The sequence below is a fragment of the Lissotriton helveticus genome, chromosome 12, assembly GCF_964261635.1.
Source record: "Lissotriton helveticus chromosome 12, aLisHel1.1, whole genome shotgun sequence".
Classification (NCBI taxonomy): domain Eukaryota; kingdom Metazoa; phylum Chordata; class Amphibia; order Caudata; family Salamandridae; genus Lissotriton; species Lissotriton helveticus.
Genome location: NC_136073.1, coordinates 82,994,219 through 83,008,825, shown reverse-complemented (window position 1 = coordinate 83,008,825; position 14,607 = coordinate 82,994,219). Strand labels below are relative to the sequence as shown.

At 45.4% G+C, this 14,607-nt stretch overlaps 1 protein-coding gene across 1 annotated transcript in view; it reads left to right on the top strand.

Annotated features, from left to right (window-relative positions):
• The window catches only part of LOC144797880 (extracellular calcium-sensing receptor-like), a 206,313-nt gene that overhangs the window by 26,048 nt on the left and 165,658 nt on the right, over nucleotides 1–14,607 (top strand). The window lies entirely within an intron of this gene.

Below are 14,607 nucleotides of genomic sequence, written 5' to 3'. Positions count from 1 at the left end.
TTGGTGGTAATTTGCGATTCCTTATGGCATTTTGGAATTTATTTTTCCTTGATACATTGCATTTAAGGAATCGCAAAATTTGCGATTCCTTAAATGCAATCGCAAAATAAGGAATGGCAAATTTTGCGATTCCTTATTTTGCGCCCAAATTGTTTCATACATGCCATTTAGCAAAAATGGGTTTGCAAACGCCGAAATTCTGCAAATTTCAGCGTTTGCGAACCCATTTGGCCTTGATACATATGGCCCTAGGTCTCTTATATTTCCTTTTGGCTCTGTCTCTCTCTTTATCTCTCCTCTGCTCTTACGTCTCCCTTGGCCACAACATGGAGGAGAAATTACATTTTTCACTACAACATTGTCAAAATCGAATTTTCATTTTTTTCCCATTTTTAGTCATATTGTTCTTTAAATGTAGTTATTTCAGTCCATAGTGTTTTTTTGGGAGTCTTTTCACTGTTCGCTGTATACAGAATTCTCCCCATTGCACAAACGGATGGAATTTCATAATAAAGTTTCAATTTCAATCCGGTCTGTCACTTCACAGTTTTTAAACTAAGAATGTTTTCACTAACCCCGCTTCCCAAACGCCCCACCCAAACGCCCCACCCGCGCCCTGTAGCTTTTTATCTGATTGTTGTGGCCTGCTGTGAGAGATTGAAAGCGCCCGTCCCCTGCCTAAGACTTGCTAATTGTGCTGCTCACCTCCTGAGGCCTGGGATGGGTGGAGATGCTCCATGCTGTGCCTCCTCTGCCGGCCCATTGTCATTCTGCCCATGGCAATGGACCGGCCTCACTCTGTGACCTGCTGAGAGTCACACTCGGCGCTGTAGCAGAATTTCAGGTAGGAAAATCGGCCCAGGTATGTGGGCCACTGCATCCTCTAGAACCGGACCTGAATCCAGGGGGGGGCAAGCGCCCCCTCTTGCCCCCCCTGCGGACGCCCATGGAGCGAGCCATTCAATAGTGTAAAGATGTTTAGCTATTTGGGGGTGACTATCTCCCTGAACCTTTCTTGGAAACCTCAGCTAGATTTGCTAACTCTCAAGCACAAGAGGGCACTGCTTATTTGCTGCTACTCGAGTAGATTATCTGCTCGAGCGACATCTTTCTCGCTGCAAATGGTTGTGACTGATAGTGACCACCTGCGTTGAGAAAATCTTGCTGCATGCCATTGTACCAGAAAATCCTCATTCACCAACTTAACGTTGGCGAGCATAAGAAGAAACTCTGCCATGTGGTGGTTGGTGGAGTTTTGCCAGAATTCCACATTACAAGCGTAACTCGAAGTGGGCAAAACTCTGCAAAATCAACCAGCGGAAGGGAATTTATCACTCCCCTCTAGTAAAAACTGCCATTAGAAAAAAATCCTATTTCTCTCTCTAGCAGAAACATTAATCACAAGAGCTATTGTGGCATTTGTATTGCCGCCTGAAAGCTCGATGCACAAGGAACTCTGCAGCTGGGGCTTTTAAATCGTAAGTTATTGATAAACACAGCGCACCCCCCTGAGGTCAGTGCCTCTCCCTCCAGATCTGCACCCAATCTGGCTGCACCAATTGCACCACCCTAAAGCCAGCACTGGTTCTGTGTGGGGTGAAATCTTGCACTGCTGGTGACTGGCATGTACCTGTTTCATGCGGAAGAAAAGATGGCTGCTGTTTACTGAGCTGTACCTGTTCTGTGAGAAAATGAAGCTTGAACGGCTACTGCAACACTGTATCTGTTATGTGGGGTGGAAGATTGCACTGCTGGTGACAAGGTGTGTGTTCCTTGGGAAAGCATCGCTTAGCTGCTGGTGATTGAGTTATAACTGTTCTGTCAGGGAGAGAAGCCTCTGCTGGAGATTACTAAGTTTTTCATGTACTGTAAAATTCACATACCTGTGCAGTGTTCCTCTTGATGCTACCAGCTGTGTGGTACCTTGTCTTTGTGTTACAGAAAGTTGCACTGTTGACACCAATACAATCCCAAAGTTGTGTGTTGGCAAATGTTGGTATAACAATGCACAAGTAAAAAGAAAGGATGAACACACAGAAGAGAATAGTTCATTGGGATGTTGATGAGTATTAAGTTGTCTGTCTTTGGTATAGATTTCACAAAAAACGAGGGGGCATATTCTCAAGGAACTATCGCAGAGTTAACTGCACTTTATCGCAGCCAAAGTGGCAATAAATGTATCGCCCCGCAACTATCGCTGATGAGATACAGAGTAGGCGTTCCTGTGGAAAAAGCTGCGACAACACCACTCTGCAACATTCTCAACGTCCAGCCAGATCTGCGATAAGATCACAAAACAGGCAATAAGGCATGTTCGCAGCAGGAAATGAACAACTGCTCTGACCTGGTGTAAAGTCGGACGACAGCCTGCACCACATAGGACAGCCCAGCCCAGAGCCACACCTGAAGGGCAACAGATGCCATGGAGCCACTGATCATGCAGCTGGGAACCCCAACAGGGCCACAACACCCATCACCACTACTCCCAGGATCCCCCCCCAGGCACCCTCCCCACCGGGCAAAGACATGTCACAATAACTTCACGAAATAATGTACAAAAAATTCGACTGATCGCACAATCACATGTAACATGCATGTGTCATCACAAAAATGAGCATCACACATTCACCTTCGAATTACCAGAAGAAAATGTATTCAAACTAACTCAAGAGAACATCAATGAAGACGCATGGCGGCTCTCCTCAGGACAATCTGTAGGTCACAGTCTGTAAGACAAAAATCCAGATGAGAAGGTGTGTCATGCGGCAATCAAAGGACAGAGAGAGAGTGAAGGAGAGAGAGAGATACAGAGAGAGAAAAAGAGAGGGAGAGAGAGTGGAAGACGGAAAGAGAGGGAGAGAGAGAGGAAGACAGAAGAGAGGGTGAGAGAGAGGAATATGGAAACAGAGGGAGAGAGAGACACAGAGAAAAGAAGAGACAGGGAGATAAAGTCCAGACACTGCGCATCCAGGCCTCACTGCTCACCTGCTGCCACCAGTCTGTATCCAACCTCGTGCCAGTATGTCTGCAGTTCACCAGGTCCCACATCTGAAACAGATCCCTCATCTGAAATAGAGTCCAGATACATGAATGGCAAAGTACATACAATTGCACCCAGCATCATCACCTGTCTGCCCCTGTGCACCCAGGCAGCTGCACCCCAGCCCCTCCTGCTGCCCAGCAGTGCATAGCGATACAAAAGGGGATGATGGACGGAGCGCTTGAGCAAATCAAACACTCACCCCCAGTCAACACCATTCTTTAGCCCACTCAGCCACCCCAGTTCAGACATGGCTATATGCAAATCAGTCTGACCCTGTGCCTCATGGGAACAGTCCAGCCCGAACTGCCAAGCCATGTCTTCCCTGGACCGGAAACGAGCCTCCTGGGACCAGTTTCGGATTCATAATCCTCATCAGCCAGGCTATCTTGAATCCAGTGGCCAAGTGAGCAAGGGACTCACGTCTGAGCATACCCTGCCACACTTAGGGCGAACAAAGCGATACAAAAGGGGATGATGGACGGAGCGCTTGAGCAAATCAAACACTCACCCCCAGTCAACTGATCTGGGTTTAATCCATCACCATTCTTTAGCCCACTCAGCCACTCCAGTTCAGACATGGCTATATGCAAATCAGTCTGACCCTGGGCCTCATGGGAACAGTCCAGCCCGAACCGCCAAGCCATGTCTTTCCTGGACCGGAAACAAGCATCCTGGGACCGGTTTCGGATTCATAATCCTCATCAGCCAGGCTATCTTGAATCCAGTGGCCAAGTGAGCAAGGGACTCACGTCTGAGCATACCCTGCCAGACTTAGGGCGAACAAAGCGATACAAAAGGGGATGATGGACGGAGCGCTTGAGCAAATCAAACACTCATCCCCAGTCAACTGATCTGGGTTTAATCCATCACCATTCTTTAGCCCAGTCAAGCAAGCCCGGCTGAAGACAGCTGTAATGCCAGAAACCAGTCCTGGGAAGCTTGATTCCGGTCCAGGGAAGACATGGCTTGGCAGTTCAGGCTGGACTGTTCCCATGAGGCACAGGGTCAGACTGATTTGCATATGGCCATGTCTGAACTGGGGTGGCGGAGTGAGCTAAAGAACGGTGATGGAATAAACCCAGATCAGTTGACTGGGGGTGAGTGTTTGTATTGTCAACGCTCCGTCCATCACCACCTTTGTTTTTTCTTTGTTCGCCCTAAGTTGACAGGGTATGCTCAGACGTGAGTCCCTTGCTCACTTTGCCACTGGAGTCAAGCAAGCCCGGCTGAAGACGGCTGTAATGCCAGAAACCGGTCCTGGGAAGCTTGATTCCGGTCCAGGGAAGACATGGCTTGGCAGTTCGTGCTGGACTGTTCCCATGAGGCACAGGGTCAGACTGATTTGCATATGGCCATGTCTGAACTGGGGTGGTGGAGTGAGCTAAAGAACGGTGATGGATTAAACCCAGATCAGTTGACTGGGGGGGTGTGTTTGTATTGTCAACGCTCCGTCCATCACCACCTTTGTTTTTTCTTTGTTCGCCCAGCAGTGCATGCCCACCCCTATGCACCCAGGCAGCTGCACCCCAGCCTCTCCTGCCGCACATTGGTGCGTGCCCGCCTCTGCGTACCCAGGCCTCACTGCTCACCTTCCGCCACTGGCGTGTTGCAAAGAGGGCCCACCACGTGCCGGTGCAAGCCCCAAGTCTGGGGCCCGCAAACATGACACCCTCCACATCATGCAGCCCCGCTGTGTGGGCCACAAGGTCTCACATTTGATTCTGGGTCTTGAATTCGTCATGGCAGAGGACATACAAGTGCATCCAGCATCATCGCAGGCTGCACAACCACTCAACCATTGAGGTGCCACCAATTCTGTGATCCACGAGACAATGCCACGTGGCGGTAGGCAGGCACTTTCCGCTGGCTCAGGTCTACACTGCTGTCTAGCAGGGCTTACAATGTTTGTCAGCAGTCCGGACCGCCGGGACGGGGCATCATTGCAGGCTGCACACCCGCTCAGCACTTAAGGTGCCCCTACCTCAGTGCACCGAAAGTCACCGTCCAGTGGCAGTGTGCCTTTGCCGGACGCAGTGTATTCGGTGCCACTAAGTCTGTGCCCCACAAGTCATGGACCCTGTTTGATTGAGTATCATGGTGCGGACGCCATCATGTCACCTCCAGCCATGGAGAATGTGATGTTGCAGGGCCCTAGGCCCTCATGCCTACATTAACAACACATGGATACACCCAGATAGAGAGTAGAAATGGCATCAAGCATGTGTGCCAGGCCTTGTTTTTTTGGCAGGGTCACATGTCCTGTGATGCATGTGCTGGATGGGTGTGGTGTGGGTGTACACCAGCTATGAGGGAGTGGCTGTGGCATGCTGACAACTAGACCTGTGATCAGCAGATCACTACAGGGAGGATCTGGGACATGTAGCCTTGTCGTTCTCCCCTGTGAGCGTAAGCAGAGTGAGCTGGCTTGGCATATTCCAGTCCAGTGTAAGGGTCTGAACAATGATCCCGGACTCTAGGCATGGTTCCATCCCGGGCTGGACAAGAAAGTAAATAATGCATGTGTCCCTGTTGTAGTGCCGGCTCCACCCGGACGGCAATCGGCAATATGTCACCCCATGACCCAGGTTCAACTACATGAGCTATATGGACGTAAGAGGAAATCACTGAGCCTACATTCATCCATACTTCCACACTTGAAAGACTTCCACACTTGAAAGACCATAGACATGACACATCTGTGTGATTTTGAATGTTTAATGAACATTCAGTGGAGTGTTGTATCTGGAGCAGTAAACGGCCATGCAAACCCCACATTACGATGTTGGCCCGTGGAGGGCCAGCCAGAGTCCTTCAGGGAATGACAAGTCCAAAGGAAGAGGGAAGGTTCAGTACGCAGTCTGAATGCTGTGTCATTGGCGATCAAACAGAATATGACAGTCCATGTAGAGGTCCAAGGTGAGTGTTGTAGAATGCATCGGGGACAGTGGAAGGTGATGATGCAGAGGGCAGAACCAAGCAGAAACCGGCCATATGGCGGAGATAAATGCTAACTGCGTCCTTCTTACCACGAAGGCAGATTCATCTGCATCTTCGTCCACTGGTGTTTCATGTGCCTCACGTAAGGGTGGTGGTGGCCTTTCTCCAGCACTGTGTGGCAGTGTTAACTCAGGGGTCGGAGGTGGAATGTCTGCTGCACTGTTTGGCAAGGACACATGAGGGGCGGAGATGTGAATGTAGTGGTAGCAGCAGCATGCATCAGCCCCAGGCCTTGGGGCAGCAATGCCATGTGGATGGTCTTGAGGTCATTGAGGCACTCAGGTACCACTCACTGGTGTGCAGCTGTGGCAGCCGCTATTTGTGCCTGTGCCCGCACCATGGTCTCCATTAACCTCCGCATGTTTCCCAACTCCTGTGTGACATTGCTAGAGCCACTCTGACTGGACCGTTGTTCTATTCTCTGAGTCAGGGCTCCAGCGATGTCAGCCATGGTCCATTGGAGAGTATGGAGCGGATTGTGGGTGTCCGTTAGGGACTGTGAGTGGTCCCTGATGGGACTTAGACACCCGTATGGCATCTAGTTTGGCTGCCATGCGGTCGAAGCCCACCCTCACCTGTTCAGCCAGCTTCTCCTGTCACCCCAACACACGGCGTTGGAAGGCCATGTGTTCTTCGTGGGGTTCCTGGGAGGCAGCCGTGGTGGTGGGTGCTGCCTGCTGTGTGGTCTGTGCAAGGGTCGGGTCTCTTCGTAGCAGCTGGGCTACCCTGCTCCTGGAGGTGGCCTGCGGAGGCTCTCCACGAGCTGTTGGAGGGCGTCAGAGTCGAAGCTGTGGTGGTCCTCTTCGTCATCAGAGAAGAGAGGTTTGTGCTGCTCTGCAGGAGGTTTTGATTCTCCCTCTGCAATGTGAAGGGGAGATGCAATTTAACAATGTGTTCACATGTATGTTGTTGCATCATTGTACATGTTTTCATACTGACTGCATGACTTTGTACATTGTGGCTATTTGGGAGGAGCTGCCTATTGGATGGGGGTCAGGGGACATTTCGACGACATAATGGATGTGTGTTCAAGAGGCACCAGTTGTGTCCTGTGTTCTGTTGTGGATGTGTTGCAGTTTGTACCACATAGTTGTCAGTGATGATGTGTTCTGCATGTTATGTGTGTATGCTGCAGGGGAGTTGCCTCTGCAGCTCTGATTTTCCTGCCCATTCTCACTTTCATGCGATGTGCCTTTGACTTCTGTGCTTATGCATTACTGAGATGTTGCATACTTGGATACATTGGTCTCTTGATGGGAGTTGGGGGCTGGGGCATGGTTTGTCCGCAGATGTGCTCAACTTAATTGTACATGAGTGTCATTGAGCCTATCTCCCCCATCCCCCTAGTCCCAGGTAGTTACTCACCCTGGTGCTGTTGTGTCCGGTCATGTTGAGCAGTGTCCGGTCCCCCAACTTCTGCCACTGTCTCCCCACTGATCACTGTGGACACCATTTCATCCATCTCATTCAGCTCCTCCTGTGGCACTGTACTCCCACCTCCAGTCTGCATTGCTGCCTTCCGGTTGTTGGCGAGTTTCAGCTTGGTTTTGTGCTTGTCATCATTCCTGCGCCTCTTGACCTCTTCCATTGTCCTCTTCAGCACTCGGACTGCATTCACCTTGTCCACGATGGACTGCCATAGTCCATTTTTGGCTGCCAATGACACAGTTGGAGGTGACGAACAGTTGTTGATGGTCTTCTACCACCTACGTTATCAGGATCCTGTTTTCCTCCTTGGCCTTCCCTGACACCGAGGTCCCAGGCAGGTCCTCCAGAGGGCTGTGGGGGTCTGGTTGTCCTCCGTATTTGCTCCAGCAAGGTCCATTGTGCTTTGCTGTTGTTTGGCATTTGTTTGTCTGTTTTTTTTCTACTTTTAGGGTGATTTGACCGCCTGACGTGTGTGAATTGCAGGCCTGTTGCTGTTTTTTGCTGATTTCTGTATCGTGATTGGTCTCATCGCAACTTTTTTTGTGTTCAGCATTTTTGCGGCGCCGTGTTGATTTTAACATTGTGATTTGATGCGTTATTGATTCATGAGACAATCGCATGGTGCCTCCGTGTTGTGAATACTTAGTAACACAGCATTCTATTCCTGTGATGTTGACAGTTGCGTTAAGCTAATTTTGCGATTGTTATCACACGTTCTTGAGAATATCCCCCTAAATTATAGTATACTGGTTGCCGGGCTGACCTGGTTTTCTCAACACCCCTTTGTTTGTTGCGACTTATGACACCATAATGGTCGAGCTGATGAGCTTTTGGTGATGCACTTGGGCACCAGTGAAAGGTACTTCAACCTGACAGGATTGTGGCTGAATTCTCAGCACACCCTGAAGAAATTTGTTTTTTGATCTCTACTGATGAAGGATAAAATCCAGAAACACAAGTGTGTATGGATCTTCAGCACTATCTGCATCAACTCTGGTGAAAAACTACTGCTAATTTTCAAGTAAGCGCAAACTTTGTACTGCATTTACCGCAATGCAAAGGGGCGAACTGGACTGTGGTGTGATTCAGTATGGTCCCTTCCCTCTTCTGTTTAAAAGTTTTTCCTTGAGCAAATACGCTGATGAGCTTTTGGAGATGCACCTGTACACCAGTGAGAGGTACTGAGACATGAGACGACCGTGGCAGCATTCTCAGCAACCCCTGATGAAATTAGTTTTTTTATCTATAATGATGAAGGATAAGATCCATAAACACTTGTGTCTAGATATGTACAGCACTGTCTGTACCAAATCTGGTGAACAGCTACACCTAATATACAAGTAAGCTCAAATTTGTACTGCATTTTCCGCAAGGCAAAGGAGCGAACTGTGCTGTGATGTGAGGCAGTGTGCTCCAATCCCCCTTCTGATAAAAGCTTCTCTTAAGCCAATGAGCTGACTTGTATTTGGAGATGCACATGTTTGCCAATGAGGGGCACTGGGACCTAAAAGGTATGTGGCAGCATTCTCAGCAACCCCTGATGAAATTCGTTTTTTGATCTCTACTGATGAAGGATAAAGTCCCCAAAACCAATGTGTCTAGAGATGTACACCACCATTTGCACCAACTCTGGTGAACAATTACTCCTAATATACAAGTACGTGCAAACATTGTACTGCATTTAACACAATGCAAACGGGCGCTCTGTACTGTGATTTGAGGCAGTGTGGTCCCATCCCCCTTCTGTTTAAAATAGCTCCCTTGGGCCAATGAGCTGGAGATGTGCCTGTGGGCCAGTGAGAGGTACTGAGACCCGAGAGGAGTGTGATAGCATTCATCAACTCCTTATGAAATTTGTCTTTTTTAATCTCTACTGAGGAAGGAGAAAATCCAGAAATACACATCGAAAGAAGTACAGCATTATCTGCAGCAACTCTTATAAAAGTAACTACAGCTAATATTTAAGTAAGCACAAACTTTGTACTGCACTTACCACATGGGCAAACTGTGCTGTGATGTGAGGCGGTTTGCTCCCATCCCCCTTTACCTTAATGGTAGTGTTGGAAGCAAAACTGCAAGCACCAGAGAGGAAAATTCTTCTGACTGGAAACCCAGAACTTGCTGATAGTGTTACACATGACCTGGAATTGCTTTCAAAATAGACAGCAATATAAAATGCAATTTTTACATTTTATTTGGATATTGAAACGTTTAGTATTCTGTTACTATTGTTATAGGGCAGCCTGTAGGTGATACTCAACAACCTCACCAGGAGCATTCTGCTAGCTGCTCAGCCCCTCTCACCGACTGTCACTCCTTATCCAGTCACCCAGGCATTCTACCCAAGGTCCATTCACCAACACTCCATAAGGAAGGCACAAACACAGGCTGAGCAGCTAGGACAGAGAAACATAAGGAATAAAACATCATGCAAGAATACTACAAAATGGTTGTAGAAAAGTGTTGCCTTTGTTTCTCTTGCAATCTGCTACATTGGTAGTGACATGGCAGCGCTATAAATAAAACACAATGCCTTGTATTCAAAGCCATTGCAGCCATGTGGAGCACACAGGAGAGATATTTTGTGAAATCTCTTAACCTCCCGAAACATCGGGACCTTAGTTGGAAAATATGCATGTTTCCATTTGGTCTGTTTAAAAAAGTTAGTCGTTCTTGCTGGCTGGTAAAGTTAACAATTGATCAAGGCATCCAAAGATTTCAAAAACAGATTTCAGGACTGTTGCAGATTTCATAAACAGATGTCAGAACAGTAGCAGATTTTAGAAACAGATTTCAGGACAGTAGCACATTTCAGAAACAGATTTCAGTAGCACATTTCAGAAACAGATTTCAGGACAGTAGCAGATTTATTTTTTTCAGGACAGTAGCAGATTTTAGAAACAGATTTCAGGACAGTAGCAGATTTTAGAAACAGATTTCAGGACAGTAGCAGATTCCAGAAATAGATTTCAGGACAGTAGCAGATTTGAGGCAGTGTGGTCCCATCCCTCTACTGTTTAAAATACTTCCCTTGAGCTAATGAGCTGGAGATGTGCCAGTGGGCCAGTGAGAGATACTGAGACCTGAGAGGAGTGTGATAGCATTCATCAACTCCTTATGAAATTCGTCTTTTTTAATCTCTACTGAGGAAGGAGAAAATCCAGAAATACACATTAAAAGAAGTACAGCATTATCAGCAGCAACTCTTATAAAAGTAACTACAGCTAATATTTAAGTAAGCACAAACTTTGTACTGCACTTACCACATGGGCAAACTGTGCTGTGATGTGAGGCGGTTTGCTCCCATCCCCCTTTACCTTAATGGTAGTGTTGGAAGCAAAACTGCAAGCACCAGAGAGGAAAATTCTTCTGACTGGAAACCCAGAACTTGCTGTTAGTGTTACACATGACCTGGAATTGCTTTCAATATAGATAGCAATATAAAATGCAATTTTTAAATTTTATTTGGATATTGAAACATTTTGTATTCTGTTACTATTGTTATAGGGCAGCCGGTAGGTGATACTCAACAACCTCACCAGGAGCAGCCTGCTAGCTGCTCAGCCCCTCTCACCAACTGCCACTCCTTATCCAGTCACCCAGGCATTCTACCCAAGGTCCATTCACCAACATTCCATACAGAAGACATACACAGAGTCTGAGCAGCTAGGACATAGAAACATAAGGAATAAAACATCATACAAGAGTATTACAAAATGGTTGTACAAATGTGTTGCCTTTGTTTCTCTCGCAATCTGCTACATTGATAGTGACATGGCAGCACTATAAATAAAACACCATGCCTTGTATTCAAAGCCATTGCAGCCATGTGGAGCTCACAGGAGAGATATTTTGTGAAATCTCTTAACCTCCCGAAACATCGGGCCCTTAGTTGGAAAATATGCATGTTTCCAGTTGGTATGTTTAAAAAAAGTTAGTCATTCTTGCTGGCTGGTAAAGTTAACAATTGATCAAGGCATCCAAAGATTTCAAAAACAGATTTCAGGACTGTTGCAGATTTCATAAACAGATTTCAGGACAGTAGCAGATTTTAGAAACAGATTTCAGGACAGTAGCACATTTCAGAAACAGATTTCAGTAGCACATTTCAGAAACAGATATCAGGACAGTAGCAGATTTCAGAAACAGATTTCAGGACAGTAGCAGATTCCAGAAATAGATTTCAGGACAGTAGCAGATGTCAGAAACAGATTTCAGGACAATGGCAGGAATGTTTCTCAGGTCGTGCACACACTCATAAAGACAGTGTCGACCCTTTACCCTTAGCTCTCACTTTAAAAGTGTACTGACTCTCTGACCTCTAGACTCGCTTGCAGCCTCTCCTCCTGGCCACTGGGAAGGGTCAGACAGCACCAAGCTGAGAGCTAAACAGCGTTCCTATACTCCTCACCATGACCTATACTGCAGAGTCCGTGAACCTGAATTAGCAGCGCGGGGAGCCCCAAACTTGATTCTTCACATTACAATATCAAAAGTGGAGCTGATACTCTGCGCAGAATCTAATGTTCAGTTTGTTTGCTTCAGTCACTAAACCCACCCTTCCCTAACTTGTCACAGAGTGGGGGGCCCACGTGGCTCCCTGACACCACCCCACTCTGTGACGAGTAAGGGAATGATGGAGTGGCATGGCTCCATTCCTTAAATGATGTGAAGCCCCTGCTGCTACAGGGCATTGGCCTGAAGTACCTGGAGGCAAACTTGATCAAAATGTAATCAAGGGGTAGAGCTCAGTCATGGAGGCTAGTGCTTTGCGAGCTGATGACCTCACAGGCCTCAGGGCTGTGAGTTTGTCAGCCCATCGATTGACGGAAGACAGGCTGTGCAAAGTGCATATGTCTGCCATCCAGAGATTTTTGTTTTTTTGTACCTGGGACAGATGACGCATGTGCGAGTTCCATGCATGCACAAAAGTATGTGAAAGAAGGACGTTATGTGGTTCAGAGTGACTGAGGGCACGAGTGAGTGATGATATAAGCATGTGTGTGTATTTATGTAACCCAAAAATAAAGAGGGTGGGTCCTGGAGCGTCACCCCTCTAGGAGGAGCTTCTGCTGCTTGAACCTAAGGGGCACATTGCGATGTTGGCTCTCAGACCCACTGACCGCTGCAGCAGTGGTCTCAAGAAGACCGCTGTGGCGGCGGTCACCTATCCACAATATTATGATAAATGGAAGTTGGCCAGCAGATGGCCAAGATGGAATGGTCCTTGCCAGCGGTGCGGCAGACTGAAATGCTGGATATTAGTTCGCTGATGTCGACACTACGGCGCTCCCCCACCTATCCAATTATGAAAACACTGCAGTTCTGGCTGTTCCCTCATGGATGTTCTCGGATGGCGGGAAGCTGTCATGGTTCACGTGCTCCAAAGCAACAAACCAGTGGCCAGTGGATGGACATAAATACAACAGATTGCTGACATATTATTGATACCACAAATATCGACCTGCAAAATTATTGACATATTAATATTGTTTGCAAAAAATCAACATCCAATACTTCATTAAGAAAGTAACTAATATTGAAAAATATTATTAACATTAAATTATCTATTTTTACATATATCTAAAACAACACTATCTAAAACAAAATTATTGTCACTTATCTCTAAGAATAGACTATAACAAAAATATTGAAACCAACGATATCACCAACACAAATATTGGTAAATTACATAACAAATAGCAATCAAAAATACCAAAAACACAAAGTTTAATAAAGAAAATTACAAATATACCCCACAATAATAACTACATGTTCTAAGCACAATATAATATTTTTCTAACCGTAATAAATAAATAAAAAATATATCAACATAAAATTGCTTTCAGTTATAAATTAAACATATCTACACCCCACTAAAATATATCACATATTTATAATCACATGCAACATATTTTTTTACATAAACTAAATACATATAATATGAAATACAATTATCATCTCCAAATGCAGCACCGAAGAAAATAAGGAAATAATAGACCAACTAATTAAAAGGATGCTAAACCAACCAATACTATGAAACTACACAACAGTATAACCAATAAAATAACTTTACCAATTAAATAAACATTATCAAAGCCACAGTAATTTCACTTAATAACTACCTAAAATATTCCAAAAACTTGAAGCGGAATAAACTCTGCTGGATTTTCCCTGCAACAGAGAAGCAAACCTTCAACATATACACCCATACTTTAACTACAATTCACAATTAAAACAAACAATAAAATAACTTTACTTTTAAGGAACAATTCGCAATGAACAATTACTAACCCACTTTTTACCATTTATTGTTTCTACAGATAATTCCATCTTCAAAGGAACTTTATCAAGGAGCACACAGCAAAAACAACAAAAAAGTAAGTGTATCTACAAAACGACTTTAAAAGCAATAAAACAGCACCAGTTGCAAGTCCTATTAACCTAAGCATCCTTAAACATAAAAATATATGCATTATAAATAATTCTACCTTTTCCCTTCCAGCAGAAAAAGGCACCTGTTTCAAGAAGATTGCAGAAGAAACTTTAAGTAAGTTTTCAAACAAACGAAAATGTATATTAAACTATAATTATTTTAAACACTTATTAATAACTATTTTTTATATTTATTTAATTACAGTGCATCTAGACATAATGACAGAAGGCACACAACATTTATAACCTCTCAAAAGGCAAACTTTTACTGTGTTACATGGGATACACGTACAATCAAGAAAAAGCTTCTTCTCTGCATATGGATTTGAAATGTACCAAATATTAGTCAAATGCTTTTTATGGGAGGGCAACTATCAGAGAAACTGTAGTAATTAATAATAAGGAACATATCCACTCACCCAATGAAACAGAAGTAGAGAAGTATTAGAAAATATTACAGTGGAAAGCACTAGCTCCCAAGAACCTTCGGCACAAATCCTTAAAATATATTACCCATGTAACAGAACATATAACAGAACAGTTGCCTTCCATACCCGCCTTATACCGCCTTTTAACCAGACCTAAAAAGGCCACCAGCAAAACCCCACCTGCTCCTAAAACATTCAGAGATATAGAAATACCACCGGAGCTTGCATTAAACCACAAAGAGGAACAATTCCTACTATATGACAATAAAATTCATG